The 22,792-nt window shown below is 43.5% G+C and overlaps 1 protein-coding gene across 2 annotated transcripts in view; it reads left to right on the top strand.

Annotated features, from left to right (window-relative positions):
* The window catches only part of LOC138528485 (sialidase-3-like), a 237,249-nt gene that overhangs the window by 38,288 nt on the left and 176,169 nt on the right, over positions 1-22,792 (top strand). Inside the window, exon 1 of one of the 2 annotated variants that reach the window (XM_069640148.1) lies at positions 7,903-8,013. The exons of the other annotated variant lie outside the window; for it this stretch is intronic. The gene's annotated coding sequence lies outside the window, so the exon portion shown is untranslated. Of the gene's footprint in view, positions 1-7,902; positions 8,014-22,792 lie in introns of those variants that run through there. 2 annotated transcript variants of the gene reach the window in all.

Genomic DNA, 22,792 nt, shown 5'->3' with positions numbered 1-22,792 from the left:
CGCAGGGTTGGAAATGCCATACACAAGCATTGTCACTTGACCTCACTCTGGTGAAGCTATGCCCACAATATATGCCAGCATTCCTACAGCATATCACCTTTTCGCTGTGGCCACAATATATGGCAGCAGTCATACTACAAATCATTTTTATGATGCATCAACAATAAGCCAACATTGCCACTGTATATCACATTCATCAATCTGCCCCTACACTATATGACAGTATTGCCAAGGCAAATCACCTTCATGGAGCTGTGCTCACAGTATATTCCAGAATTGCCCCTATAAAACACATTCATTAAGCTGTGTCCCGGAAATGCACCAAAATGTCAACCACGTAACTGCGACTACGCAGTTACGGCGACTTTGGTGCGTTTCTTTTTACCGACTCCGATTACTGCGCCCAAGCTTTGCAGGGATGTCTCCCGCTCTCTTAGGGAGCAGTAACAGGAGTCAGGGTTGCAGGGTGTCGCGGTTTATTACGCAGTCACACCCAACTCAGTTCCTTTACCCCAATTAATGTGGCACACAATAAAGCACAACTAGTTTTGTTAAGGTCCAATTTGGTAAGGCCTCCATCCCGTCTTGCACCCAACCCCAACAAATACCTGGTGCCACAACAGACTAAGAACCAGGCCGGTGTGTAGTCAGAAAATAGATATTTATTAAATTATTTAAACCAAATTTCACAAATAGATTAACATCAGCCACCAATGCTGTGGCAACACAAGAAAAAAAATGACTTCCGTAAAGGCACAAACGCAGAGATAACACTGAGATATGGAGTCACAATTATTTCTTTTTAAATCACCCACCAATACAGAAATAGAACAATTCAACATACACAGTGATTGTGGATTTGAATGTAATAGTTTTCTCCCAGCAACCCCCACCTCCAAACATCAATTAGACTTTGCCCCTCTGAACTGAAGCCAGTGGCAGAGAGTGGGGACACAATGGCAGAATTGGTTTTGGGATTCTGAGCACAGCTGCAATGGGCGGGAAAGATAAGCAATGGGAAATTCGTTTTGCCACCCCTAAAAAGAACAGGCAGGGCTTTGTGCTTTTGGTCAGAGCACAATGGAAACAAGGGGGCAATTTCGTTTTGCACCCTGCACATGCAAAGGCACTACCAGGCTTCACACTTCTGTTTTAAAATGAAGGGGATCAACCAGGAATTTCGTTTTGCACCCTGCACACTCACGTGGAAACAGGGTTTTGGGATTCATTCTTTTAGCACATCTTTATGTCTATACCGGCTCAAAACACACTGGGAAAAGATTGTTGGTTTGAATGTCAACAAAACCCATCCCATGAATTCTATAGGGCAATTCATTGATTTATTTTAATTAAATAAGCTAGGGATCTACACAGACAAACATGATATTTTTCTATGGGGAAATAACTAGAACAATACTGGAAGAATATACGGGTTACACAATCTATGGCTTTGGGGGTATTTTTACTTACAGGAGAGGCCTTGAAAGGGGCATCAGGGAACTGCAGGGCACCGCTGGGACAGCAAGGGGGGTCAGTTAAGGATCTCCTCTGAATCCTCCAAGGGGTCCAAATCAGCTTCTATGTCTCCTGGTTCCTTTCTACAATGCAAGATTTGGGCCTCTCTGCTGGGATGTTTCTCAACAGATTTCAGCAGCGGGTTGCCTCCCGGAATAAGTGGAAAAGATTCAGTTCTAATGCAAACTGGTTTACTTAGAGGGCATATAACATCACAAAGGTGTCATGATTCTTGCGAAAGGGATTGGCTGGTTGTCTCTACCCACCTCCCCCCTGTGTGCTAATAGGACAAGGATGTGAGGTGAGTGAGTTATGACAGCTGTGGGAGGAGAAAGCTTAATCATCCCACTTTGACAGGTGGGCTCGGCCTGTTTTAAAACTAAAAAATCTCTCAACAATGCATGTACCCTAAATGATCAAATCTTTACATGTATGAATATATTTTTAAGAACTACATTTTAAGGTGAATCAGATGATGCTAGTCTGAAGTCAGCACACCCTTCCTATGCAGAGATACAGTTTTTATTCATTTACTCAGGAGTCATATCAGTGAAAAATATGCCACTTTATAGTCCTCATGTTAGTTATCTCCCTCACGCTCATACCAACTTTCATGTCTCTCGGAATCAAGGGAAGGCCCAAATCACATTTTTATTAATAACTTTAGTTATGTTTATCACACCAAAATCATTTTAGTATGGTTAAAAGGGGGGTGACTGAAACCTTTAATAAAGGTCTGGAATGGCTGCTGTGGCATGTACCCTGCCCTTTTTATTCGATACAATTTATTTCTTCATTATCAAATTGCAGCCTTCACAGGCCTCGCTCACTCTTGCCCCCATCCTTGTTCCTCCAAGTTTCATTTATCCTTAAACATGTGACTAAGCAGAGCCTGGCTCATGTTCATGTTAGCCTATCCCTCTTCAAGGCCTGTGAGACACTGATCACCACTAATGGACATTTTGTGACTATGGGAATATGGGAACATATGGGAATTGTGACCTCACGGTCACTTCTGCTGAAAGAACAGACATGGCTTATCAGTCCTTAACTTGGTTTGCATCTAAGCCGTCTATTTGTTTCTATATATGAAGTAATGGCTTTGATTGATCATGACAACCAGGCCCCTTGCTTCAGGGCAGCAGAGGAAAGGGTCTTAGAGGTTAGTTTCATGTTTGGAGAAATGACCAGGTATGGCCCTTTAAACTCCCATGTAATGCACTCTCCATGACATCTTTTAAGGCTTTCAGAGTTTCAAATACATAAGTATCACTTCTGGATTGTCCATATGTATAAGGCTGTTGTATGAGAAAACCATGTTCAAACGTTCAAAGTCCAATGAGCATTTCTCTTAGCATACTGTCAATTTGGATGAGGTAAAAACGAAAATGACATTCTTTTATTTATTGTAAATGTACTGAGCTCGCTTTCACTTTAACTGCTTGAAGCACAATCTGGTATTCCATTGAAGATACTGTACGCACTGCTGTTTCTTTAGTAAAAGTGCAGCTCTCCATGGATTGAGTGAAATGGCATTATCAGCCACATTTCTTTCTTTTCCTTGGTGAAATGCATTTGCGCCTCTCTTCACAGGCTTGATTTTAACGCCCACTTTCTTTCCTTGGTGATTCTTGGTTCAATAGGACTTATGTCTGACATCACCATTTCTGTGCTGGCCTTCTACTTCTGTGGGCCTTTTCAAATGACTCTGGCCTCTTGATGATTTCTAGCATTCAGGGGCTATATTTCACCTCACAGGGGGTGTCCCCCACTTAGCATTGTGGTAAGTGGGGGACATGAAAGTAAAATAAAAGTTTAAGAAAGACAAAAAAAAACCCGCCCTGCGGCATCAGCTCTGACCCATGTAAGTGGGAGGAACTGATGCCGCAGGGATAGCGGGGAGTCGGCAGCGCACACAGTAGTGTGTCGCCGTGAAGGCAAGTGAGGTGGGGGGTCGGGTAGGGGAATGCAGGTTGGGACATGGGCAAAGTGATCTATCTGATCACTGCGCCGCACCGTAATTGGCGTCGACATTTTTGATCACATAGATTCCTGTGTCGCTAATATATGCTGTCAATTGCCCCTGTAAATCACATTTTAAGAAGAGGCGCCAACATTATATGGCAGCGTTGCCACTGTAAATCCCTTTCATGTTGCTGTGTGCACAACATATCCGCGCATTGCCACAGTAAATTACTTTCATGGAACTAAGCTTGCAATATGCCAGCATTACCTCTGGAAATCCTTTTCTGCCAAACACCTATACTAACATTACAAAGTATGTATTACTCTAAGTATTGTGAACTTCCTTTGGGCGTTTTCAATCCCTCAACAGCGTCTGGGGCCCTGCGCAAAATGACATTCAACTATAACATGTATTTGAATAGTGTGCCCAATAAATTCTAGTATGCCAATGTAACTACATCAGGGTTGTCCAACTCAAGGCCTTGAGAGCCGGAAACATGTCTGATTTTCAGTATATCCCATATTAATATTCATGAGATAAATTTGCATACATTTATTCTAAATGTATGCACTTTTTTCTCATGAATATTAATGAGGGATATCCTAAAAACCTGTCAGGTTTCCAGCCCTCAAGGCCTGGAGTTGGACCACCCTGAACTACATTCTTGTGGCCAATGCATGCCAGTATTGCCCTTGTAAACCATTGTAGGCTGTTTTTGCAAGCTCTCTGTGCTACCTTCATTTTCCTGGCGACTTCGTTGCTCCAGACCACTGGGCTGTGCAGGTTACACAGTGACAGATTGCGGAACTCTTTACCGTCCGAGCTGCGTTGCATTAGTGACCTTTATATCTTTATGAGATTAATCAAAACGTACCTATTCTACTCATCGATTGAATTTGCCCACTTAGAGTTTCTATCTTGTTTACTGTTGATTGTAGGAGCTCCTTTATTCCCTTTTTTAACCATTCTCTATTATCGCCTGTGCACTTAAGTAGACATTTTTATTTATTTATTAATTTAGTGTATTTGTAACGCGCTGGGACAATGCCCGAGGGCATAGAAGCGCAGAGACAAGACAAACAACATGGTTGGTAATGACATACATTTCACCAGGAAGGAGGACCAGTACTATACAATATGTAAGGGGGGCATGCGGCTTTCATTGTGAGTGGCGACTTTAGGGATGGGGCCCCTACCTCTTCTTACATAGGCACATCTTTTAAAATCACGCAGTGGCACAATGTGGCCTAACCTGAAATAATGGTTTACTCAATACCCATTCAACTGGAAGCTACCCCATTCCATAAGTGGTGTGCGTCCACACAGCTCCCACTTCCCAAGTGTCACACAGAGTAGAGTTGCACAGGTGAAATTGAGCAGGCCATTTAACGTGCCTGGTGCTGGCATGTGCTGAAGTAGTTCGACAGTCAGAGCCAGGCAAACAGCTCAGTGTGTTGAGCGCCTGAGGCAGTGTTTGAGGACACAACTGGTCAGTTTCATTTTTGCTTGTTTTGACTGCACATCCCTATTGGTCTGTATGGCTGAAAGGGAAAAAGCAGGTCTTCAGCATGAAAACAGTGAGCACCTCGTCCTACAGTCGGGCAGACTCAGCCCGCTATCCTTCCAAGGCTGATACATTGAATACCATTGGAAAAGGGAGGTAATAATAACACCAGTTATCCCAGTGCTCAGAAGCCAGAGGAATCCTGCATAACGTGCAATATATGTGGTTAATTGTGTTTTTCATTATTACAAGGAAAAACAAGAAAACCTTTGATTGTCACTATCATTACTGAAGGGCGAGAACATTTTTTATGTAAAGGCCCTGATTTTTCACATTAATGGGTCAGTCTGCCATTAGCCTAGAATCGTGTATGGCTAAGCTCTGCCTTTGCAACAGGCAGGGGTCTGTGCCATGAGTCAGGAAGTAGGAATGATGACTCAGTTTATCGGATCTTGAATTTCATTATCATAACATGGCTTCTTATGCTTATATGTGAGGGCTTGCAAACGTAAAATAGACCCTGGGGTTGGGTAACATATTTGTATCCCCTGACCCCTGACCCATGGTTGTTCCCAGAGAGAAACAAAGACAGTCATCGGGGTGTAGGGAAAAATATTTCATTTAGTGTTGTGTGTGTTATTTAAAATGACTTTCCTGGTCTGTACCATCGAGCTTACCATAGGGCTGCATAGTATGTGAAGGAAAACAAAAGAGAGAACAGTGGACAAAGCTGCCCTGCAGAGGAGTGGGCTGAGCAGGGGAGAGAACCTTCTAAAAAGGAACCATTAGAAAGAAAGAAGGAAAAAAGGTTGAGAGAGGAGGGAAGAGGCTGCAGCTGGTGGCTCCCTGGAGGGATTTGGCCTTGAGCGGCCCCCCAGGGTTGAACATTATTGAATAAATGAGCCGCATATTCAGGGCTGCCCGGCATCTACCGTGGGCCACGTCTGTGTGCCCGCAGCAGTTTGGCACCCACGGGGCCATGCGCGCTGTCACCCTGCCATGGGCTCAACCCTTAAAATCCAGCACCATGTGCGTGCGGTAGTCCATCTCTTTCCTTGCAGAGGCATGTGCAATGCAGCCTCCAAAATGGTAGAGGAGCACTGCACAAGACTATGTTACTTTTCATTGCATTACTTTTTCATGTTAGCTTCTGAGAATTCCAAGTTCTATTTTGCCAGTCTCTGAGTCGGATGGAATTTCTGCAAAAGTTCCCCAACTACAGGTACACATTTTAACTAATTAAAACATCACAGATAAAGGATAAAACCCATAAGAACAGAAAAAGGGGGTCAGTCAAATTGTTGACTGGAGTGTATTATCTTAAGCAAATTCCACAAGGGCTGGACAAGCACACCAACTGTTCTTCTCTTCACGGCAAAAAAAATGCAAACATTGCACCAAGTTTTCTTTCGCTCGTTCAAAGAGTGTATTGCTCCAAGGGTCTGTAATGGAGGGGCAGGGGCACTCTTAGCAGCTTCCCCGATTGCTGTCCATATTAGCCGCAATTTAAGCATGAGCAAGCTAGGTGTATGTATTCTTAGGTATCTTGCTGTTTCTGCATAGCAAAAGATATACGTGTGCACATGTGTCAATCCTCTAACTACGTGAGTCATATGCATTTGCTTCATGTATACCGGTAATAAACTAAAATGTTTGTGTAGCTTCGTGCATGGATGCCAATGTGCTTCATGTCTAACGCATCTATGTCATGATGTCAGTGGTGACGTCATCATCTTCGAGGTTGTAGTCAGTCAACTTGTTCGATCAATGACAACTGCATCTCCTCAACGTTGTCAGCCAGGTATGGTCTGAATGGTTGTCTGAGTGAATAGCGTTTCTCGCATCTTCAGTACATCAACGATGGTGAGGAAGTGTCTAGAAATTATGTGTATCTCTCATTTCTCTGTCTTCGGGCTGAGAGTTGGATGGGGGTCATGAGGGCCACACTTACATCTCCCTCTTCAATACCCCCTCTGGTCAACAAGTCGATCACACTCCCTAAATTACCCTCCTTATTTAGGCATAGATTTGGGACCCAGACCTTTGTCACTCTTCATAGATGTTCATGGTACTTCACATGCTCGTCTAAACTCCAGGTCATGTAGCTGCAGTCCCCATCAGGGTTGCACCATACCCATTTTCCCCAATAGATACTGCTACACTGATGACACAGAAGGCAAATAATACAAGTTCTAGTAATACCAGTACTAAGGCTGCTATCAGTATCTTCAATCTGCTAGCCATCGACGATGGTACCCAGAAAAAGATGTATGATACCCAGTCTTCGTCTTGCCCTATTGTGTCTGTCTCTGCTTCCATTTTAGCATGCAGGTCTGATAATTGTATGATAGACTATGTTAGTGTTCAATTTTCTTCATGGTGGGCAGGTGTGTATGTGCGGCAAGAAGGCCCGATCTTGGTGCACAAGCCTCCTTCCATAGCTGTGAGAAGGTCTAGAACATATCTGTTCTGTAAGGTCATTAATCTGACAGCTCTCAAATCTTCCTTGATGCATTGAACCCCTTGACAGTCGAGTTCATTGTCAGCAACAGTTCCCATCAGATTTGTCTGCACCACTGGAACTATCGACGCAAAGAACATCTCTGTCCTGCTGAACAATCTGTGTTTTGGTGGTATGGCGTCAAGTGCATCTTCCATTTTTGATGACACATAGTTCCCTCTCTTTACCCTTGTCAGCTCTACAGATCTCTTCTTCCTCTGATGTGTATCCATCTTAGGGAACTCATCCACTTGTATGTTTTTTCAGGGTACTATTAATGCTGGTGTGTTTAACTGTACTAGAGAGCATATTCCTCCCCGGTTTGGTGACAACTGCATGTATGCCTTGGCGCTGCAGGCCTAGTAGTGGTCCATTAGCACTACAGTACCGACCTTAATGCTTGGTATCTTTGATATTCGCTTGCAGCCTTTATTCTTTCCAACCTTCACTGGACCCTCATTCTGGAAACACAAGGAAGCACCTTCAAGCGGTAGAATTGGCATAGGACCTGTTTCATTCTCCACCCAGGTGAGCAGTTTTGCACTTGCTGCCCATTCCTTGAGGCAGTCGTCATTCTCGTACTGCACCACTTAAACTGGAACTGTCAGGAGGGCATGTGCTTCCCAACCTCCTTCCTCTGTGAATATTTGCCCATACACTAGTAACTGTGGTCTTTCCCAGCATCCTGGCATTCCTCCTATCTCTGTTTGTCCTGTCTTTGGGCATTGTTACTCCTTTTGCGTCACTATTCTAACTTCTCCTTTGTTTGGGCCATCAGGAACGTATTCTATTGTCTTGTCAGTGCTCCAATAGTCATCTATCACTTCTTGAGTCTTGATATAACTGTTCTCATATGGGAACGTATTCTGTGACATCCATCGTAGTTCAGCACACTTCCCTTGGAATCAGTTTCTGGTTATGCAGAGCGACAAATGCATAAGGCATTGTGCCCTGCTGGTTGGAATTTCTATTGCTACAAATGTTCTGGATGTATTCATTCAATAGGGGATGAGAGAGCACACATAGCATCTCTCCTTCATAGTTTTTCCCCACCTTGGTCATGTATTTATACTGCATGTTGTTGGATACATGGGCTGAATCTGCTAGGTATGGATTTTCCTGTTCAAATTCTATGTCTCCGATATGCTTGAGTCTTTTTACTTCCCTGTCAGCATTAGTCATCCACCCAGATGGTTTGGTGGTGTTTGATCGTTTTGATAATTGATTGCGGCGAACTGTCTGAAAAACAACTGCCCGCATGTGATCAATTATCTGAGGATCAAACCGCAAACCAAATGCGCTCGCCCCAACCCTCATTCCCCTCCCCTACTTACCTGTTAGCTCGCCGCCAGGTCCCCTTCACCCCTGTGCCGTCAGATCCGTCCTGCGAACGCGGGTCAGATCCGACGCCGCAGAGTTGCTTTTTCTTCTTTTTTTTCCAGTCCCCCACCTCCCATGTTGAGGAAGTGGTGGACACCCCTGCAACCTCCCAAGGCTAATACATACCGGTGATCAGGAGCGGGGGACGCCCCTGCAACCTCCGCTCCACCTGTTTGGTATGTATTAGCCTAATTGTTCGTTTTCAATCGATCGAATGGTACTGGCCGAATTCGGTCAAATGTACCATTCAATCAATTAAAAACAAACAATTATGCTAATAGCACCCAGATATGGCTTCAGTGAGAGAAGGAATAGGGGCTGGATTAGTGGAAACCAACCCATGTGCATGCACCAGTACAATCCTGTGTACTGCAAAGAGGGTAAAGAAGTACAGACAGCAGGTGGTGTCTGGTGTACCTTGTTAAATCAGTAGTCAATGCGGAATGCAGACATTACAGCATCTAGCAGACCATTTAAGTGAAACAGTTGCACTATAAAGGACTCAGCCAACAACCGCGTTGCTGTTGGAAGAGCCTTTAGATCGGTAGCATGAGCCAGTTTAGTGAAGTGGTCTGTTATCACCCAGTCCCTTATGGGCTGCTAATGATCGCAATAGCCCAGTGAGTCTAAAATGATCTGTCTTGACATATGTACAGAAGAAGCATGATGACACATATTCGAACAGATCGCTAAGCATTCTTTTCTGCCAAAAACATCTTGACAACAATTTGCTATTTCTGCTTGACCAGGAATCCCAGCAGACAGGTTATCATGACACCATGTAAGGATCAGTTGCTGGTGAATCTTATCAGGTGCACATGGTTGAAAAGCTCTAGACCCTTTTGATGATTCACATTTTCCTAAACATCTTGTCAAATCCTGCTTACAATAAGATTCCTGAAAATCCTTTAGGATGTGTACTCAGCAATCAAGGCTGCAATGACCATTATTTCGGGCAGTATACAGTATGGCTCCTGCACTTCCTCCTTGTCGTACATATGTGATAGGGCTCCAGCCTTTCTCCGAAAAGAGCCTTAAAAAATTTCACCTGGCTAAGGTAAAGAAAGAGAGAAAATAGCACAATTACAGATTGCATGTGATTGCCAGATTGGACCATCTTGGCAAAAGCCAGGTTCTTCTCATCTGTCAGAATCTGATATCTCCCTCTTTCCAAATAATGCCTCCATAGTTTAAATGTTTCTTTATTACTAACTGATGTTACCTTACTAAAATCTATATATATATATTCAATGACAAAGCTTTGTTAAAGGGACGTTATGGTTAAGTTGCACTAATAAAAACCTATGAAATTCAATGAAAAAACGTTGTTAAAGGGACGTTATGGTTACAAGTAAAACCGAAAACCCCCAGAAATTCGCCAGTTATGGTAAGCTAAGTAACCATAACTCGCTCCACCACCGTGCACTGCTAAGACTAACACCCAGGACATCAAAGATGACATCACACATGCCATTGATGACATCACTGATGACATCACATATCTGGGCCACTTGTTTTTGTTCACTAAAATATATAGGCCAGGTGGTTTTGTTCACTGACAGTCAGAATATTAAAATTAAAAGGTGCTATATATCTAGACATTAACCTTGTCATATGTTCTTAAAGTGTTTTCCTTAGGGTTTGGTCTCAGCTCATGGTGCACACACATGGGGAAATGAGCAGGCCTCAAACACACAATACATTTGTATACATGAAGATAAGGTTTAATGTTATTAACATTTTCTGATGATGCTGTTTCTTTCTTCCTTACTTTAGTTTCCCTTTATGGGCCTCTGATTAGTATGCATTGTGGTTCTTCAGATATATTGTTTATACTAGCACAAGTGTTGCAAGCCTTGAATTGGTAGCTAGTTATTACATGTTTAACATTACTCAAATCTCTAATAAAATAGGATTCATTATTGTACTATCCGAAATTACAAGATTATAAATATTGTACTTTTATGGTGCATGCTGCAGTCATTGCCTATGTTTAAATATGATTAGATTTCTGTGTTAAGAACAACACTCCAATACAATGATTTTGGATGAGCACATTCTTTAATAGAATAAGTAGTTCATGATAGGTCTCCCAATCACCCCTAACATCTTGTTACCAACAATATAAACACAACCCCTTGTAGGGACTTTTCATCAAAATAAATTTCACATGTGATGTCATCAGTGATGTCATCAATGCCATTTGTGATGTCATCTTTGATGTCCTGGGTGTTAGTCTTAGCAGTGCACGGTGGTGGCGTGAGTTATGGTTGCTTAGTTTTCCATAACTGGCGAATTTCTGATTTTTTTCAGTTTTACTTGAAACCACAACGTCCCTTTAACAAAGTTTTTTCATTGAATTGCATAGGTTTTTATTAGTGCAACTTAACCATAAGGTCCCTTTAACAATGTTTTTTCAGTGAATTTCATGGGTTTTTATTAGTGCATGCTATTTTCCTACAACTTACTAATATCATACTTACCCAATGTAGCAATATTTGTGTCCAATTTACAAAGTGTCACCTTAAAACTCTGCCATTTTCCACCTTCTAGCATCTTTTTTAACTCTTCTATACACTCTTTACAACTATTTCAACTGATTTTGCATCCGTAGATGTCTACGAACATCTGACTTCATTGCAGACCTTCCGGACAGTGCCACACGGCCATACGCTGACGCACGGCATGATGACGTGTCCGAGAACCCGTCTGCACTTCGCAATAAGATCTGTGCTTCGCGGACAGTTCGGAACTGCATTTTCTACTGATCTAGGAACTTTCAACTTCAAAATTTCCCTTGCACAGCTCCAACACCTATTTCTACTCATTATCCATTAACAATCTAGTACAAAGTACATGCTTGGAAATTATTTAGCAAAACTGCTATTTATCTTAAAAATGGCATCAGCTAATGCCATCCCTCCTCCCCAAGAGCCACCACCACCACCAGCTGGAGGACCTTCAAAACAAAAAAAGCGCAGTACTTCCAAAGACAATTAAGAGGACCATGAAGATGCAGTAGAGGAACTGCCTACCTCTAGCACCCAGAGAGAATCATGGGTGTGGCAGTTCTTTACCACTGTTGGGAATGTACCAAAGGCTAAAGCTACCAAAGTAAAATGCACTGAGTGCAACTTTGTATTCAGTCACAGACTCCCCGGACAGTAATCCTACGGGACCACCTCCGTGTGCTGCCACACCAAATCCAATGACCGCAATGCTCTCAGAAAGGTTGTTCCTTTCTTAGCAAGTAGGAGGCTGTCTTCCTCCACCTCATCTTCCTCAACAAATACTGTAACCACAGAGCCTACTTCTATGGAACACAAAATCCCACCAGCTACCTTGCAAGCAACAAAAGAGGCTCTTGATCCATTTTTTTCGAAGACAACAGTCCTCTGTACATACTACAACAAAACATTCTGCCGAGGGAAGCACTTTCGAAGTGCTTTTGAAGCTGTAATCAAGGAGCATGAGAAACACTGCCCCCTACCTTAGAAATAACACACGCGCAACATTTTCCCCTGTCCACCTGTCCCTCCATATTAGTGTTTGGTGCCTCTTCCCTCATTTCCCTCCCCACCTTTCGTTCTAAGCTCTCATGCCAAAAATAAAAATACATCTGAAAACAACTGTTAGGCAGAATCACATGCAGTACCCTTTGGGAACACTACATGCAATAAGGACTACAAGTGTAAGCACAATTTCACCTTTGGTACAAGCCTGTACTACACAGTAAAATGGTAGTGATGGCTGACCAGCCAGACTTATCTCAAGAGTTTAAGTGAGCAGTAGAACAAGTTACACAAAGGACCAACTAATACAGTGATTCAAGTAAACACTTACTCAATGTTTCTTGGTAAAAAAATATACATTTATTTACTCAATCATTTAGAAAACATTACTCTAGCATAAGCAGTTCAATATAACACACTAATACACCACAAAAATCCAACTGGTAAGTAATTGAACAAGTTTAGCTCCAAAAGGAAGTGGGTGCAAAATGGCACTTCAAATACTTAATAAAGGAGGGAAAAGACAAGGTTATAAGAATGGACAGCCCAAATACATTCATAGGCAGGGCAAAGGGGTTCGGTTACATACAACCAGCAATTCTTCTCAATAGGCCTGGACCAAAGTTAATGGTTCAGAGTCTTTTGTATGGGATAGCACAGTTCTGGTATATAACGGTTAAGTCTTTGCCACAGATTTTTAAAGGATTGGCTAGGCGAAAAGTTTGACAAATGTGTAGGGAAGGACAAGCCTTCGTAGTTGTGTAAAGTTTCACGCACTTTCTCGATGGCCGCAAAGATTTCCGGACCGCGTTTGCACAGTACCTTGTCAATGAAGAAAGCTGTAGCTGAGGCAGTTGTTCCTGGCAGTTCAAGCAGATCTCGCTGTTCCTGAGCTTCAGTTGTGGGGACAAGAAGGAGGACGTCGGGAGGTTCCTGCACTGCCCAGGGAAGAGGCCAAAAGTTGTAGCAAGATGTTGGTTTAAGATGCGAGTGCCTTAAAGTCCACAAGCTGGTTTCCTTCCCTCTGGCTATCCGGTTTTCAACAGCACTCTGATGAACAATCGACCAGAATAGGATGGTGTCCAGGTGGCTTGCGAGTTGGTTGTTCCCACCAAACTCAAGGGAAGAAGTTAACCTTGAAGGGCTTCTCTGTCGTCGGAGTTTCAGGCAATTCGGACCTGCAGCAGGGCTTCACCGGTCGTCTAGGAGTTGCAGCAGTCCTCTTCCTTCCTCTCCTCTTCGGTTCTTTCGTTCCAGTGGTCGACTCTGCTTTCCAAGTCCCAGAGACCTGCTTTTAAGCAGTTTTCCCCCATTCCTTCCAGCCTGGCTGTCACTCACACAGCACGGTGGCTGTCCTTGCCGGACAGCCATCCAGCCAATCACGCCAGAGTGCATTCAGGTCTCCTAGGAGACTAAGCTCAGGGAGTTTCGGCACCTCCCTCACATCCTGTCCACCCCAGACACCCTGGCGCCAGAGGAGGGCTTCAGCCCCACAGCAGTTGGTGGGCTGAAATGGTGGCCCAAGGTCAGCATACCAATCTGGGGTGTACTGACGCAAGTGAAATCTGACCAACCCCACCCATTCGCCCTGCACAGGGGTAGAGCGTGGTCCGTCCCTGTGCTGTCAGTATATGCGATTTCGGGAGATTGCCGATTTAGCAGTTTTTCAAAATAGGAAGCTATGACACAATGAAACATAGACAAGGCTATAGCAGACCCCCACATGCATGTCAGCTACAGATCCGTGCAACGTCAGGTGGTACCGCTAGTATGGTACAATTCGGCAGTACAACTTGGCAATGGGAAGTAATCACACCATAGCAGAATGTTAATGAAATAACGCTGCTCTCAACACAATCCCAGAATAACGTGCTTCAACTACAAATGGTACACATGAATTTGGATGTCTCGAAGTGGGAGCCGTAGTGGAAATTGTTTCCGTTTCTGAAATGCTTCTCGAGCAGCGGCGACTGAACATCTACAGGTAGAATTGGGACCTTTAAAGAACTGTGAATGGCTCATCAGACTCCAGCTGGATGATCAGAGGGTAGATCATCACCACTACAGGGCAGAGGGAGAGGTGTAAGGGCTACACTGTGAAACCAAGCCAATACTGAATCTGGGCATATACGTGACCCTTCCTGACTCCGGGGGGCTGCCCTGTCATGGCTCACCTTGGCCCATCTGGCAAGCTGGCATTGGGGAACAATGGACTGAATTAGAATGTAATCAACTGATGCATGATTTCACAATGAAGGTCATTAAAATGACTGTCGTCTTACGATTTTCATGTGGAAATAGCAAGAAGACATCAATATAAGAGTCTTGATAACAAGGGTACGAAAAGGGGAAGTGGGAAATGAAGTAAGAGGATATCAGGAGAGGTTAACGGACAGAGGCAGCAAACCCCACAAAAACAAGGGAGGCACGGCCTAGATAAGCAGAACTAGAAAAATGCATGATAAAGTATAGGTCCGGAAGTAGAAGGGGAGAGGTTCACCAAGCCTAAGACAACAAATAGCAATTATTTTAGGAGCTAGAGTTCACAGAGTACACCCCTCTAGCAAATGTGAAACCCTCAAAGATGCCGCCATCACCCGGTTCATTAAAAGAAACTAGACACAGAGGATCCCAGCAACTATTGCCTAATCTCTAATATCCCATTCTTAAAACGATCGGTAGTGATGAGACGATCTGTAGATTTTGTAATGGTGAGAATTTGAAAGAAACGATAAAGCAATGCCCTGTGCACCAATCTATGCGATTAAATTACATTGCCATGTGTTTTCACTCTCTAGATCGTATTGACCTGGAATATTCGTGGGATAGATGTTTGGGATGCTTCGTAACTTCAGACATGATTTCTGTTGTAGGTTTTTTGAGGTCATTTAGTCTTGCTGATTAGGGGAAACTAGAAAATAATTTTTTCAAGAATTTGTTTAAAAACAATTTCTTTTGGAAGGGTTTGTTTGATTTTGATAATTGTTTTTATTCGGGAAATGAATTACATGTCCTTTTATTTTGTTGAATGTTAAAGGTTGATTTAATTAACCAAACAACAATTAAAAAATAATAATATCCCATTTATGGTTAAAAAGTTAGTTACTAACCAAATATATTACCTCAGTGAAAGACTCACATTATTAACACCAGTCATAAAAGTGCAGAGACAACTCTGTTCACTGTTAATGAGAGAACAGTTAATAGAAAGTGTTTCGATGTAAGCGTTCAAGCAGTTTTCATGCTACTTGACTCGCCCGCTGCCTCCAACACTGCGGAAGCCCTCATTCTTTCTTAAAAGTCTACAAACATGCATGGCAAATAATGACTCTGCCTTTGACTGGCTACCTCCATTTCAGAAGAATGGTCAGACTAGGTGAAATGTGGGTCTCTTTAAATTCACAACCTGTTAAAGAGGAAACCGCCAAGAACAAAATGCCCTACCTACTGTCTCTTCAGCACATGTGAGGATCCTGGAATCACTCATCAAGTATATCACCCGTAACTTTCAACTTTACACAGACAAAGCCCAGATAGCTTTCAACCTTCAGCTGTCCAGCTGCATGGTGGACGTATGCGCCTGGAATGCCGAGAGTGTGTCAAGGCACGCCACTGTGAAGAGCGCGCCGGATATGTCTGGGCCCTGGACTGAAGCAGAAGTCTGGGAGAGCTCCAGAATCAATCTGCCAATTTATAAGGTGAGAACTGAATATGAGTGATCAGTAGAGCGACGGTGCCCATGTGGTACTGAGTGAGCGTTCTACATCTCTCAAACCTAATAATGTAGAAAAAATAACCGCAAATAAAATTGCCCAACTACTTAAGACTAATACATCTGAAAATATTAAGATTTCAATGTCGAGTTAGAGAAAATGATTGAGTCCGAGTTAATGCATTTTCTTGACAATAATATTTGATCCAATTTTCATTACTGAAAGGTGTTTAGAAGAATCCTATAGTCTAGCGTTATTGAACACTATTCCATCTGGGTACCTGCTAATATGCAATGACCGAAAGCAGTCATGGGGAGGAAGAGTGGCTGTCATTAACACATATTAACTAACTCCGAGTACCCCTTCCTTAATGAGAAAGGATCAGAAATAGTTGGATTGAATTGGCACATAACCACGGAGGGAGATATTTTCTATTCTTAAAGAACTGTATGTTCCATAACCCTCGTCGCTCCCAAAGATTCCTGCTGTGGAGTTTTGTGACCAGTTTGCAAGTTATGATTTAGTCCTATGGTATGTTTTGGACAGTCATCTGGTGGGGTTACTGCTTTTGCTCTACTTTCTGCTGTTTGCAGCAGAAACACAAGTCCGGGTCTCCTCTGCATTTGCCATTTCTGGGTGCCTAAAGTCTGCTCTTCAGTGGTCTGCAAAACACCAACTCAGGCGATCAATTCATCCATCTCTCTGGGTCATGTTCCAGATGATCTAAGCAGGGCAATTATCTGACCTCTTTTGAAAAACCCTGTTCTTCACCCTCAAAATATGGAGAATTACATGACAATCTCTCTCCTACTAGTGGTGGCTAAACTCTTGGAGATTAGTGGTGGGTGAATTGTACAATTTTATAGAAAAATCCAGGGGGCTCAGTCCTTCTCGGGCGTGCCTTCAGCAAGTTAATGGGACATAATCTATTTTTACTGGCAAAGCCCAATGACATTTTGAAGGCGATTGATCGAAGCCGCACTCCTTGACATGTGCTGTCCCGCAAAGCTCCTTGCTCTCATCCATTCTGCTTAATGTATATGTGCAACCTTTTGCCATTCCGTTTGAGTCTTTTTAGCGTCTCCTTGTACACCTATGCGGATGTCAACCAGCTCCAACCATCCTTTTTGTTGGAGAACTGGGATCTACCACCTCTCCTTTTAAAAGTTGTTTGATGGCGATTGCTGGCAGGGTGCACAGTCATTTTGCCATCCTCGAAGGTCTCATTCCAGGATCAAGTCAGTGAGCATAGTCCACCGCAGTGTGTTCTCTGTGGGACCCGAATACCTCTCTCCTTACATGAAAAAGTAACTGCGAGGTTAACTCTGCAAACCTGTGTAGAAAACAAGTTAACCATGACAAAATACAATGAGAACCGACAGGGAGTCTATACCTGTTTCTCCTTAATGCTGCATTTCTAGAATTCAATGCCTAAAAATCTTTGTTCAGACAACAAATGGCTAAGCAGCTGAACAGCCTCTCAACAAAAGTAATTGAACTTGCCGAATCTAAACAAGAATATATCAGTGGTCACGCCGTGCTGTGACGGTATCCTTCTTCGGCAAGCAGTCCTCTCTGAGGTAGTCAGAATCCCCTGTGGGCCGCCTTCCATCGTATGACTATATAGTCTCAGCTTTCTCCACCCACCGTCCTTTCCCCAGATTCTCAGATCGCTGACGGCCCACAGTAGCTCCGGTCGACACCCGCGCAGTACTTCTAGCGACAGATACATGACCTTAATTATGCTTTGCCTTTGTTTTCTAAATATGCTGATGTGTAATCATGAATTTACTGGCTTGGTACTGCAGTTGTATGCTACGCCCGCCACCTCTTTGTTGCTGCTGCTCACAGTCCCCTTCCATGATGCCCTTCCCTACCCTCCTTCACACCCTTTCTCCTGTTTACACTCCTCCACCATGTTCACCCACTAAGCTCTGCTCTTTGAAGTACCTGTGTTTTTAAAAAGGTGCTTTAAAAAACAGCAATGTAAGACACAATACAACAACCTGTGCAGCTGTCAATCAATATAGTGTTAAGTACCCATTCCACGTGCTATACTTGGGGCCCAGGAACGTTAACCCCCTGTATAGCCTGTGGTACGGGCACTTAATGCTATTAGCACTCTGAGTTGCCAATCCAAACAACCCGACGTGCTAATAGCGTGTCTTTTCTATAAATGAACTGGACGCCTTGTGGTGTCCCGTTCATTCATAGAAATGACTGCCTAGAGATGGCCGCCACAGAGCTGGAAGACGGGGCTGCAAGTATAGCCCCTCTTCCATTTCCAAAATGGCAGGAAGAATGAAGGGGGAGCAGCAGCGGGCCGCCACAGCCATCAGGTATGTGGGGTACGAGGGACGGGGAAATAGAAGTTAAGGGAAGGGTGGGAAGATGGTTGGCAGGAGAAGCAACCACAAGGTTGCGCTGAGCACGGGCTTGGATTGTGGGATTCTGCCCGCGATCCGAGCAACCTGATTGGTTGCTTCCCCCTCCCCGGGAGCCAATAAACAGTGAAGATTACAGGAACAATTTTACAGAATTATCTCAGTTTCAGCATCACTCTCCTGCCAAGTGCACAGATCCCTTCTACAGGAAGATAGTAAAATAATTCCAGTTGTCTTCGAAGTGGTGCAACAAATTCAGCAAACCATCCTTCTAATCCATGAGTAGCCTAAATTGAGATCCACCAGACCTCTAATCAAAACCTTCCAGTGCCGATTAGTAATTTGGCTGGCCAGTTTAAAAGAAATCTGTTTAAAGGTTTATAGAGATTCCACCCAGACAACTCCAGAGTCGCAGAGGTGACCCATGCATGACATTCATAAACATCATAAAATACATTTTTCGGTATTTGAAATAGGCCCTTTAGCTCCAAATGAACATCACGATGTATTGTAGAAGTAGCACCTCGAACAGGAGGCGCGGCACATATAACAGTTAGGTGTGATGATGAGCTTAAGAATGATCTATTGAAACCAGGATGAGATGTAGCTTGGAGATGTTATCCAATAGGGACTACACTGTGGAACTGGTTTTCACATAATCCTGATTTGATGTATTAGGAGATGCAGTGCTTTGCCCTGAATCACACATTTATTTCGGTTAAGTGGCCAATCTGATTGAGCGGTATGTACCAGTCTGTCCTGGCTGGTCCACCATCTTCCATGCCAAGGAGCAAGAGCACGCGCATTATAAAGAACGGTGGCAGCAGGGAAGAGGATCAGGATGAAGCGGGTCAGCCTTTGGAATGTTGCGCCAAGCAGCATTTGGGTCACTTTGTGCTTCCCAGGCTAATAGAACATTGAGTTGCGAAGCAGTAAACTGTGACGTTCAGGAACATGATTTGCTCTTGGGCTGCTGCTGCTACCTGTAATTCTTGAAACCAATGAGTTATACTTAATTTATTGTGTCCCTACATTTTGAAGTGTTCCTTTTGCATCTTCAAGCTAACCTTGTGGGTGATGATGTTGCTCAATAGATACTTTTTACTACTACCTACTTAACGTAGCACCGTCCCTGATTTTCTCTTTTTCCAAACACCAATCTAATGTTGTTCTTGATGAAAGCAGGATTTAAGGACTGTTTCGATTGTATAAAGCTCATGCAACAAAGGAGGGATCCATCCGGGCACTCCATTGGTATTGGCTTCTCCGGCCAGGCGGATTCATGCAAAATTCCCAGATGTCCTTGTCTTTTATCATTCTCACAATGTTTGTCCCGAATGTACACAAGATCAAGTGCGTTCTCCTCTGTTGATTGCATAATGACCTCGATTGTTTCCTCCTCATCTTTGAGCCGGACAATAGGGAGGCTGCGCGCCGCGCGATCGACTTGCCAATTGGCATGGATGATCTCATTTCCGCGTTGTACAGCCACATTTCCATTCTCCCTTTGCCAAGATTTACCAGGACAACTTCTCTGAGCCACCAGCTTCTCTTTCACAACATCTACCGCCGTACATCAGCGCCCCTATTATTATAGTGCTTAGAAGCTAGGCGAATCTAGCGTTAGAAACTATCTACACATGGGTTATGATTCATATTGTTTCTCAGTCTCTGTAAACATGCGTGCTGTCTTTTGCTTTCAATTTCTTTTTTCTATGAAACATGCACTCCTTTAGGGGTACGTCCCATCCACTCCGCTCAGAAATGAAAAATGATATGCTGTAATATGCCGCAAAATGTTGAAAACTAACCTGTTCAATTAACTTGCCTAAGCTTAACAGCCTGTTTGACTACCCATTAAGGCAAGGTTGCACTGTAACCAAGGAACCTGCACCCTTGTCTCTATTCCTGTAAATGTTAATCAAATGCTGTATTTCTTAAAACTGCAATCTCTAAGCCTTCTGTAACAAGCACCACGATGCCCCAGGGCCGATGTGCGCTATATAAATTTAAATACATAAATAAATACATTCTCCCGTTCAGACATGTCACATTCCTTTGGTCTTTCCTTACATTTCTGATATCCTTTAGAGGAAGCGATTATTTTGTTGGGGTCTTTGGACACTATCATTATGTCTGCTCATGTGTAAGCTTCTGACACTTACTACACCACCCCACCTCTCTGGCACGGTGCGTCATGCAAGGGTGATATCATGTGACGGCCATATGGGAAAGTATCTGAGCTGTCGGAGGATAGCACAGGGGCAAGGCGCTGGTCTTGGAAGCAAAACCAAGCAAAGCAACATAGGTTTAAATCCCCGATCCGTGCGTAGGAACTGAACTCAGGTACAGGATTAGGTGCAAATAAAATAAAATAAATAAATAATGATGACTCGCAGGAGCGAGCACACTGCCAAGTTTCGAAAGAAAGACCTTCTTCTCAAGGCCTAAGTGTATTGAAACAAAGCCACAGCGATTGTGGATTGTTTTTTTTAGGATGGGAATGTCCTTCTTGCTACTCTTTGCTTTTCCAGTGTTGTCTTTTTTGGTCTCCATACTACTGGGACCCCACCACCTTCTGACCAAGACTTCAGATTCCATGTGCTTGGACTCAGAACTGAGGTGATTCTAGCATAGCACATTTTTCATTTCACAAAGAGGTTGCTTTCTTGTGCCCCTAAATCAAGCGAGCTGCACATAGCACAACCAAATTATGCACGTAACTTCAATCATGATAAACATGAATCTCCAGGTTTTAGGACAATCGTTCTTCCCTAACAATGTATTCACTGAGAAATCTTTGTCAAGGGGACGTTATGGTGAACTTGCACTAATAAAAAACCTATGAAATACATTTTTTTTTAATTGGTTATTTATAACGCGGTTAATAGCCAGAGGTTTCTAAGCACTAAACACAGACCCAGAAATCAAACCTGTGTTGCTCCGCATGTTCTTGCTCCCAAGGTGAGTGTGTTGCCCCTGAGCTATGCTCCCGAGACATTGACAAAAATGTTGTTATAGGGACGTTGTGATTGCAAGTTAAAATCGAAAAACTAAAGAAATTCGCCAGTTATGGTAAGCTAAGCAACCATAACTCATGCCGCCACCATGCACTGCTAAGACTAACACCCAGGACATCAAAGATGACATCACAAATGGCATTATCAATGACATCAATGATGACATCACATATCCGGGGTGGTTGTTTTTGTTCAGTAACAGTGAGAATTTTAAGCAGAGGAATTGTTCTGGTCATACTGCATTGAAAACATGATACGCATACTTTAAAGGTCCTGAAAATGTAGACCTTAACCTGTGCTATGTTCTTAAGGAACTTTCCTTAGGGTTTGGCCTAAGCTCATGGTGCACATACAGGGAACAATAAGCAGGCCCACAGGCAGTACCATGTTAGTACATGATGATGAACTCTAATCTTAGTTTCATTTTCTGTTCATAAGGCCTCATTATGAGTCCGGCGGCTAGCTGTGCCGGTAAATCCCGCACGGCTCCCGCCGGAGTAATTTTTTTTTTCGGCGCCCAGCCGGCCCATTATAGCCCCGGCTGTCCCGGTAATTCCCTATTGCTCCCATTGAATCCCATTGGACTCAATGGGAATGGGGAGGACGGATGGACCGGCACCATTCATGAATGGTGCTGGAGCATCCGTCAAGGTCTGCGAGCGGTGCCGTTCTGCCCACCAAGTCAGACCTGGCGGGCAAAAAGGCACCTGCCCACAGACCTCGTAGTTTGCTGGTCTGTTAACAACGGTGCCGGTAGCTTACTGCCACCGTTGTTATCGGACCGGCAAACTTGTAATGAGGCTCATATTATTTGTTTACTCCTTACTAGAGATTCCCTGCATGTGCCACAGATTTATATGCATTGATGTTCTCCATATATATATTTTTGTACTAACACATATGTGTAGTAATTCTTGTATTGTTACCCGTTGATTTCAAGTTTAAAATTAGTCTAGATTCTGAGAGGCTTGAATTTATGATTCTACTTGCCAAACATACCGGATAAAAAATACTCTACTTCTATGGTTCGAGAGCCTGGTCTGCAAGCTGGTCATCTCTTTCCTGACCACTGTCACTAGCTACAGGCCACCTGGCTCTACCACCCTGATCCTTTCTGAATGGGCTGATTTCTTCTCCTCTCTCCTCACATCCACCTCTAAACTCCTTCTCCTGCTTTTGCATCTACCTTGATCCCCTCTTCCCCCCACTGCAGACTCTACCTCTGTGTCACGATGCCTACCCTCGGGCATCCGGATCGAGTCCATCAGCCCCGGGAGCAGGCATCCAGATATTTATCA

This window comes from Ambystoma mexicanum, chromosome 7q (assembly GCF_040938575.1).
Source record: "Ambystoma mexicanum isolate Mex_15411 chromosome 7q, UKY_AmexF1_1, whole genome shotgun sequence".
NCBI classification, from domain to species: Eukaryota; Metazoa; Chordata; class Amphibia; order Caudata; family Ambystomatidae; genus Ambystoma; species Ambystoma mexicanum.
This window is presented reverse-complemented; position numbering and strand designations above follow the sequence as displayed.